Source organism: Zingiber officinale, chromosome 6B (genome assembly GCF_018446385.1).
Source record: "Zingiber officinale cultivar Zhangliang chromosome 6B, Zo_v1.1, whole genome shotgun sequence".
Classification (NCBI taxonomy): domain Eukaryota; kingdom Viridiplantae; phylum Streptophyta; class Magnoliopsida; order Zingiberales; family Zingiberaceae; genus Zingiber; species Zingiber officinale.
The window spans coordinates 63,083,430-63,092,392 of record NC_055996.1 but is presented as its reverse complement, the minus strand read 5'-3'; the positions used below and the strand labels follow the sequence as shown (position 1 = coordinate 63,092,392).

The 8,963-nt window shown below is 42.6% G+C and overlaps 1 pseudogene; it reads right to left on the bottom strand.

Annotated features, from left to right (window-relative positions):
* Positions 1-5,411: 5,411 nt before the first annotated feature.
* On the bottom strand, positions 5,412-5,483 carry LOC121993387 (annotated as a pseudogene).
* Between the last annotated feature and the right edge of the window lie 3,480 nt (positions 5,484-8,963).

Genomic DNA, 8,963 nt, shown 5'->3' with positions numbered 1-8,963 from the left:
AAACTGATTAACTCAATAAAACCATCTCACAATCACCCATAGGGATACCATGTTTGATAACCTACAATGGTGAGATGGAACATTAAAAGTTAATTTCAATCAAACTATCTTTTTATCTATCAAATTGAACCAAATCAAATACTTTATGTATAGGAACATAAAGATTTGGATCAATGGATGCTAGATAGTGGATGCTCCAGGCACATGACTGGAGATAGATTGAAATTCATGAAGCTGAAATTCAAGAACCTAGGGTCCGTTGCATTCGACAACGACGAAACACTCAAGGTAATCAGAACAGGTAATATCAAACTGAGTTTCAATTTCTATATTCGAAAAGTTTTATTGGTTGATCGGTTGAATTTTAACTTACTAAGTATTAGCTAATTATGTGACTCAAGATACTTAGTCACATTTGTAACGACCCGGCCCTCTTGGCCCATTTAGCGGCCCATTTGGCGACCCTCGGGTCGTCGACCGTCGGCCCTTATGTCGTCGGCCCATTTGGCGACCTCTCATGTCGTCGACCGACGACCCTTGGCCGTGCCGTTACTCACTAGGACTTTCCAGCTGTGGATTTCCCCCAAGTTCGAACTCTAAACCTCCAGCTTAAGTATTAGAGTTTATGAATCTTGGCAACCAAGTGAGATCATCTCACTTGGTTGCCAGATTCATAAACTCTAATACTTAAGCCCGGAGGTTTAGAGTTCGAATCCTGAGGGCGTGGAAAGTCCTAGTGAGTAACAACACGGCCGGTCGTCCGTCGACGACATTAGAGGTCGCCAAATGGGCCGACGACGGCCGACATGAGAGGTCGCCAAATGGACCGCCAAATGGGCCAAGAGGGCCGGTCTAAAAAGGTGTTTATTGTAACGACCCGAACCTCTTGGCCCATTTGGCGACCTCTCATGTCGTGGACGATTTGGCGACCTCTCATGTCATCGATCGACGACTTGGGCGTGTCGTTACTCACTAGGACTTTCCACCTGATCTGATTTTGCCTCCAGGATTCGAACTCTAAACCTCCAGCTTAAGTATTAGAGTTTATGAATCTCACAGTGAGATGATCTCACTTGGTTGCCGGGATTCATAAACTCTAATACTTAAGCCCGGAGGTTTGGAGTTCGAATCTCGGGGAGGCAAAATGCCAGGGTGGAAAGTCTTAGTGAGTAACGACACGGCCAAGGGTCGACCACGAGAGGTCGCCAAATGGGCCGACGGCGACATGAGAGGTCGCCAAATGGGCCAAGAGGGTCGGGTCGTTACAATATGGTACCTCTCATCGGTCGACGACATGAGAGGTCACGAAATGGGCCGACGACATAAGGGCCGACGGTTATTGTAACGACCCGACCCTCTTGGCCCATTTGGCGGCCCATTTGGCGACCTCTCATGTCGTCGACCGTCGTCCCTCATGTCGTCGGCCCATTTGGCGACCGACGACCCTTGGCCGTGTCGTTACTCACTAGGACTTTCCATCCCTGGCCAGTGGATTTTTGCCTCCCCCAGGATTCGAACTCTAAACCTCCAAGCTTAAGTATTAGAGTTTATGAATCCTGGTAACCAAGTGAGAGCCTGGAGGTTTAGAGTTTGAATCCTGGGGGAGGAAAAAATCCACTGCCAGGGGTGGAAAGTCCTAGTGAGTAACGACACGGCCAAAGGGTCGTCGGTCGACGACATGAGAGGTCAACAAATGGGCCGACGACATAAGGGCTGCCAGTTGGGCCGCCACAAGGGCCGCCCAAGAGGCCAAAAGGGCGGGTCGTTACAATAAAAATTTAGATATCTCCACAGTGACAAGATATTGCCCACTTTGGGCCTAGGCCTCATGGCTTTACTATTGGGCTCTCCCCAAAAGGCCTCATACCAATGAAGATATCTTTTTCTCTTATAAATCCATGATCTTTCCCATGTGTTTCCAATATGGGACTATCTTTGCAACCTTGTAACCCCAACAATCCCCCCCTCAAACAAAGGACCATAAGCTTCCCACGTCCGATCCTCGACCCACCAGGTCTTCTTGCCCCTCGGTCCACCCGACCTACTAGGACTTCCTTGCCTAGTCGCAACTAGGACTTCCTGCCTGGTGTCTGGTCCTCTTGATCCGAACATAGGAGCCCCCACTTTCTTTGTTCAAGGTCAATATTGTACCCACATGGCTTAATCAGACCATAGCTCTTGTGCACAGTCGACGGTTAAACCTTCTGGCAGTCCGAGCTCTGATACCAATTATAGGATCGAAAAGAATTTAGATATCTCCACAATGGTATGATATTGTCCACTTTGGTTATTATGTCACTTTGGAATAAAACGTCGACCGTCGGGTCGTCTTTTTATTCCTTACCTAGTCGCAACTAGGACTTCCTGCCTGGTGTATGGTCCTCTTGATCCGAACATAGGAGCCCCCACTTTCTTTGTTCAAGATCAATATTGTACCCACATGGCTTAATCAGACCATAGCTCTTGTGCACAGTCGGCGGTTAAACCTTCTGGCAGTCCGGGCGCCTTTTTATTGTAACGACCCGACCCTCTTGGCCCATTTGGCGACCCTCGGGTCGTCGACCGTCGGCCCTTATGTCGTCGGCCTATCTGGTGACCTCTCATGTCGTCGACCGACGACCCTTTGACCGTGTCGTTACTCACTAGGACTTTCCACCCCTGGCCAGTGGATTTTTGCCTCCCCCAGGATTCGAACTCTAAACCTCCAAGCTTAAGTATTAGAGTTTATGAATCCTGGTAACCAAGTGAGATGATGTTGTTATGCAATTTGGATTGTAGATGAGTTTATTCCGCACTTGTAATTAGTTTTCTTTTATTATTCGTGGAGTGATGTAGTTGGTTACTATTGCTAGAATAGCTTTCTTTTAGTTATAGGGTGTATTATTACTGTGTGGTTGTGAAAATATATGTTCCAGCCGCCTGTGGCTGAGTATAGATTGTTTGTATTGTTGATTTGGTCACCGATACAGGGGAGATTCTGCCGAAATTTTTCGGTAGGTGATGTGCGTAGATTATATACTCTTTTATGCATGTTTTTACGCACATTTACATATTTTGAGCATGCTTGATCTATGCATTTTTATACTTCCAGCTTTTCTTTTAGCATATTTACTCTTTTGGTTCGGAGATCTGCTTTTTGTGCATTTTTTGTACACAGGAGTCTATTTGGTGCAGAATCTACATCTTTGGGCAAGCCTTGGAGGAAACGAAGGGAGAAAGCACCGGGCCGTGTACCTCACACGGCCCTGCACTGGTATGGAGCTCGAGCCGTGTGGAGTTTGGCACCAACAGAAGAGGAAGATGACATGGCCGTGTGAACCTCGCACGCCCGTGTCAAGATTTGAAGCCAACCAGAGCAGAAGCCTTACATGGCCGTGTGGATCTACACGGCCGTGTGAGGTTTCCAGAGACCAAGCAGGCTGTGGCCGTGTGCACCACACGGCCGTGTAGTATTTCCAGTGAGCAGAAGGGTTCTGGCCGTGTGGAGTCACACGGCCGTGCAGCTTTGGCAGAGAAGGAACTGGACATGGCCGTGTGAATCTCACACGGCCGTGTCACGGGGCCGTGTGGCGCCCGATTCCCTCCTCTATTTAAACCCTCCTTCACGAATTGAAAGGGGATCTCTCCCCCTTTGGGAGAAGGCAAGATTTGGTGGTTTCCTCCCAATCTTGGGAGGATTTCTGGGCGATTCAAGGGGAGCTCTTGACGATTTCGGCTCCGGAGCGAGGATTGGATCCGAAGACGAAGCTTCTTCGTAGATAAGTTTTCTCTTTCCCCCTTTTCTTGGTTTCTTGGATTGGGGATTTAAGAAATGCTTGTATTCTTTATTTCTTAGGGTTTTCTTCCTCGATTCATGGAGTAGATCTTGTATTCTAGGATGAAGGGAGTATTTGTATGATGGATTGATGTAATCTTTTATGGATTTGCCATTTTCTTGTTTCAATGACATTATCTTGCTTGTATCGATTAGATCTTGAATGATTAATGGTGATTCGTGCTTAATTCTCATTCTTGATTAATTGTTTGGATTTCTTATGGACTTTGTAAAGATAAACTCTCACTCGATCATCCGAGGGATCCACGTGACAGGTGCAAGCCCGTGTAAGGACGTTTGAGAGACAATCTTGAAGAGGAAATAGGAATATTCAAGAGAGTAGGATGGATTTTGTGATTAGTTTCTTGTATCTTGATAGATTAATAAGTCATGGGCTTCTACGTTGATATCCGAGGAAGGCATAGTAATAGGTGCACTTCTGTGTAAGGACAACATAGGTTCATGTCTAATTAATCCTATTTAGATACATTTCTCAGTCCTTAGCCGGTTGTCTATTGCAAGAGAGAACCGGCAACTTTCTACATGTTTAGCAATTGAGGGATAAGAATTGGTGAACCATTTACATTCGAGAAATCCTACAAAGAAATCGAAACTCCTAGAATCTCCCTTTATCATAACCCAAAACACTAAATTCTTGTTTGTTGATATTTAAGATTGGATTTGTTTACCTTTACTTTGCTTTTGAAACGATTGGATAGTTGCTTAGCTAATTCGCATTGAGACATTTCTAGTGCTTATTCCAGTCCCTGTGGATACGATAATCTTTTATATTACTTGCGACATTTCCGTACACTTGCGGAGAGCGAACAAGTTTTTGGCGCCGTTGCCGGGGACTGCACTATAACATTAGGAATTATCAATTGAGTTAGACTAAACATAACATTTGTTTTCCTTTCATATTGCATAGTTGTAACTAATCATTAGATTTCTGTTTTTACTTTCTTGTATAACTTTCACTTCTTGTTAATTCTTTTTGTACAAATTCAATTCTGCATTTTTGATTCTTCTATTTTTCTTTTTTTGTCAAATTGCTATCTGCTATCTTGTTCTTGTGTATGCGAAGATCTAACTTTGCAGGGGAATTCTTTCCTTTTGACCTTGAGATTGATAGAACTTTCCATAAAAGAAGAATTCTGCAAAGGCAAATTGAAGAACAGGAACATTTGAACATGGTAAATAGACCACTTAAGGATTATGTAGCACCCTATGCAAGAGGTTTTCGATCTAGTATTTCAAGACCTTCAGTGGAAGCTAATAACTTTGAGATCAAACCCGCAATCATATCTATGGTGCAGCAGAACCAATTTGGTGGAGGACCTCATGAAGACCCTAATCAACACTTAGAGGTCTTTTATGAAATATGTGGTACCATGAAAATCAATGGAGTTCCTTCAGATGCAGTTAGATTATTGTTATTTGGGTTTTCTCTAAGAGATAGGGCAAAGCAATGGCTGAATTCTTTGGCCCCTAATAGCATCACCACTTGGGAGCAGTGTGAGCAACAGTTTCTTGATAAGTTCTATCCACCAAGCAAAACAGCTCATATGAGGAATTTAATTGCAATATTCAAGCAAACAGACTCAGAATCTCTTTTTGAAGCATGGGATAGATATAATAGTATGCTCAGACAATGCCCACATCATGGGTTGGAAAGATGGTTAGTGTTGCATACTTTTTATAATGGTATCAATTATCATACCAAAGTGTCCCTTGATTCAGCTGCTCGAGGGGCACTTATGAACAAAAGCTTAGATGAAGCCGAAGAAATCATTGAAAGTGTAGCACAAAATCATCATCAATGGGAAAATGAAAGAAGTGGTGGCTATTCTTCTGTAAACCCAACAATTAAAGCATCAGGGAAGTTTGATGTAGATGCAGTCACTCTTTTATCTGCAAAATTGGACGCTCTTACAAAGAAATTTGAGAATATGGGGGCTAGTGATAATATGGTCAATGCTATTAGTACATCTTGTGAAGAATGTGGGAGTTCAGAGCATTCAAATGACTCATGTCCATTGGGAGCTATCACTGCACAAATCAATTAACTTGAACAATGCGATGCAATCATGAGTTACAATCAAAGGCAGAACAACCCATACTCAAATACTTATAACCCTGGATGGAAGAGTCATCCAAATTTTTCCTACAGAAATAATCAAGATCAAGGACCATCTATGGGGGCAAGACTAAATTTCCAAGCTGGGCAACAAAATTTTCAACATCTATCTTCTCAAGGCTTACCAAAGTCAAATGTTGAAAAGATGCTTGAATAAATTATATTAAGTCAGAATGAAATGAAGCAAGATTTAGCAAAGCTCATTCAGAGGATGGATAATTCTGAAAAGCATCAAAAGATCCAGGATAGTCAAATTGCCCAACTAGCTTCCTCTTCATCCAGAGTGCCAGGACAACTTCCAGGAAAACCTGATGTGAATCCTATGGAGCATTGCAATAGAATTGAGCTTAGGAGCGGACGAACCTTGGGAGACTCCCAAGCGACTGCTTCAAAAGGGATACAAAAAGAAGAAGAGCTCTCTCCTCCTATACCAAATCAGATTCAAGCTAATGAGGAGAGTACCATTAAGGTTGAATAAACTCTTCCACTGAACCATCAGAGCAAAGCTGTCCCTTTTCCTCAAAGACTTACAATGCTCAAGATAGATGAAGAATTTGGCAAGTTTCTAGAAAAAGTTAAGGAAATTTGTGTAGAGGTACCTCTTATCGATGCTATTCTACAAATGCCTAGATTTGCCAAATTCCTGAAGGATCTCATGTCAAACAAGAGAAGAAGAGGAGAGGTCGAGACCATTGCGCTTAGTGAGGAATGTAGTGCTATTTTTGAGAAGAACACTTCTCCAAAACTGAAGGACCCAGGGAGCTTTTATATCCCTTGCAACATAGGAAAAGAATTTTTTGAAAAATCTTTCTGTGATTTGGGGGCGAGTGTTAGCCTCATTCCTTATTCAATTTGTAATAAATTAGGTCTCAAAAACATTAAACTTACTACTATGGCACTTCAACTTGCCGATCATTCCTGCAGGTACCCTTTGGGTATTATAGAAGATGTGCCAGTAGAGGTGGATGAGAATCTTATTCCCACAGATTTTGTCGTGTTGGACATGGAAGAGGACCCTAGGATTCCTATCAAATTAGGAAGACCTTTCCTTGCTACAGCTGGAGCTATAATTGATGTCAAAAATCATAAGCTTTCTTTGGTAATTGGTAAGGAAAAGTTGGAATATGATTTATCTAATATCTCTAACCATGTCTCGTCTCTTTTAAATGCTTGTAGCAGGATAAGCATTTATAAACTTGAGGAATGGAATTTCCATCCTCATGGAAGGCCACCAAATGAAGGAGATAATGTGGTGGAAGATGTTGGGAGAAGATCTCCCAACAAAAACGAAAAGTATATCTGTCCTCCAAGGGCGAGGAAAAGAAGCGAATGATAAAGTTTGGTCAAGCTAAAGACCTTAAACAAGCGCTTCTTGGGAGGCAACCCAAGGGTTCTTTTAGTTAGTTTTGATCTGCATCTAAATTTCTTTTAGCTTGATGCATTCTTTTGATTTTGTTTTCAGGTTAGGTGCAAAATGGAGCTCGGCCGTGTGCTATACACGGCCAGGCAAAAGTTGTAGAGAAGGGAAGTGCTTAGGCCGTGTCATCCAGACACGGCCATGTAGCATCTTCCGAGGAGAAAAGGATCTAGGCCGCGTCTCAAACACGGCCGTGTAAAGAATCCCGAGAGGAAGGATGGAGAGGTCGTGTCCCAGACACGGCCGTGCGAGGAATCCAGAGAAGGAAGAGGAGGAGGCCGTGTGGATCTACACGGCCCGTGTAAAGAATCCCGAGAGGAAAGATGGGGAGGCCGTGTAGATCTACACGGCCCGTGTAGGAGAACTATTAAAGTCTTCTTCCTACCTCACACGGCCAGATCTTGGCCGTGTTCCGCACACCCCCAACTCTCCAAAACATATCTTTCTCTCCCAATTTCTTAAAAACTCCTCTCTAATCTCTCAAGATCTCTTAGATCCGATTCTCCTCCTCTCTAAGACTTGGACTTTTTGTTCTCTTAACCTAAGATCTTTTGTTCTTTGAAGTTTTGTTCTTTGAGTTCCACAACTCTAGATAATTCTTCCCCTATCTAAACTCATCAGGATGTCCAATATTTTGAAGAGACTTCGCAAAGGAGGTGGTGGATCTAGTGGAGACAAAGAGAAGGAGCCATCAAGGGACAAAGGAAAACAACCAGTGAAGGGCAAAGGCAAAAGGACTTCACGCAACGAAGGTAATGACAATGAATTCAATATTGTGTTTAGAAATGATGATCAAGTAACTAGATTTGCAATTCTTATCAATAGAAAGATAGTGTGTACTAGATATATGGACCCAACTGTTCTTGATATGCTTGGAATTAGGGAAGATGTAGATTTGATGATTGGGTTTTTGGATTGGAGTGATATTATGTACACATATTTGCCTACATATCCTCGTCTTGTTTTGGAATTTTTAAGTTCATTGGATGTCCATTTTACTAATGAAGATGATTATTCTGGAAAAATCTCTTTTAGATTAATGAATCAAGAATTTCTATGGGCATTTAGTGACTTTAATTCTTGTTTTGGAATAACCACCGATAGCCCTCGTAGGTTTGATCCAAGGTTTAATTGGAATCATTTTTGGAATGCAATAACTGGGTTAGATCAACCTTATGAGCCTTCAAGAGCTAAGGCCTCCCATATGCAAAACCCCATCTTTAGGTATTTACATAGAGTCATGAGTAAAACTATTTTTGGTAGGGGAGAAAGTGATGGGGTGGTTAAAAAAATAGAGCTTTATGCTTTATGGGCTATGCTTTATAAGGTTGAATTTGACTCTGGTTTTCATTTTGTTCAAACCTTATTGAGATCGGCTAGGGCATCATCGGGATCGATTGTTTTTGGTGGTTTGATTACCCGAATAGCTTATAATTTAAATCTTGATGTTGATGGGTTGGAAATAATTCATGGTAATGACATGATTGACATTGATACATGTCTTGCTATGAAAATGATCGTTCGGGATGGGAATGGTTTCGCGTTTCCTAAGAGGAGTGGTTCTCCTTTACACCTTCCTTTTCCTGAACGAACTA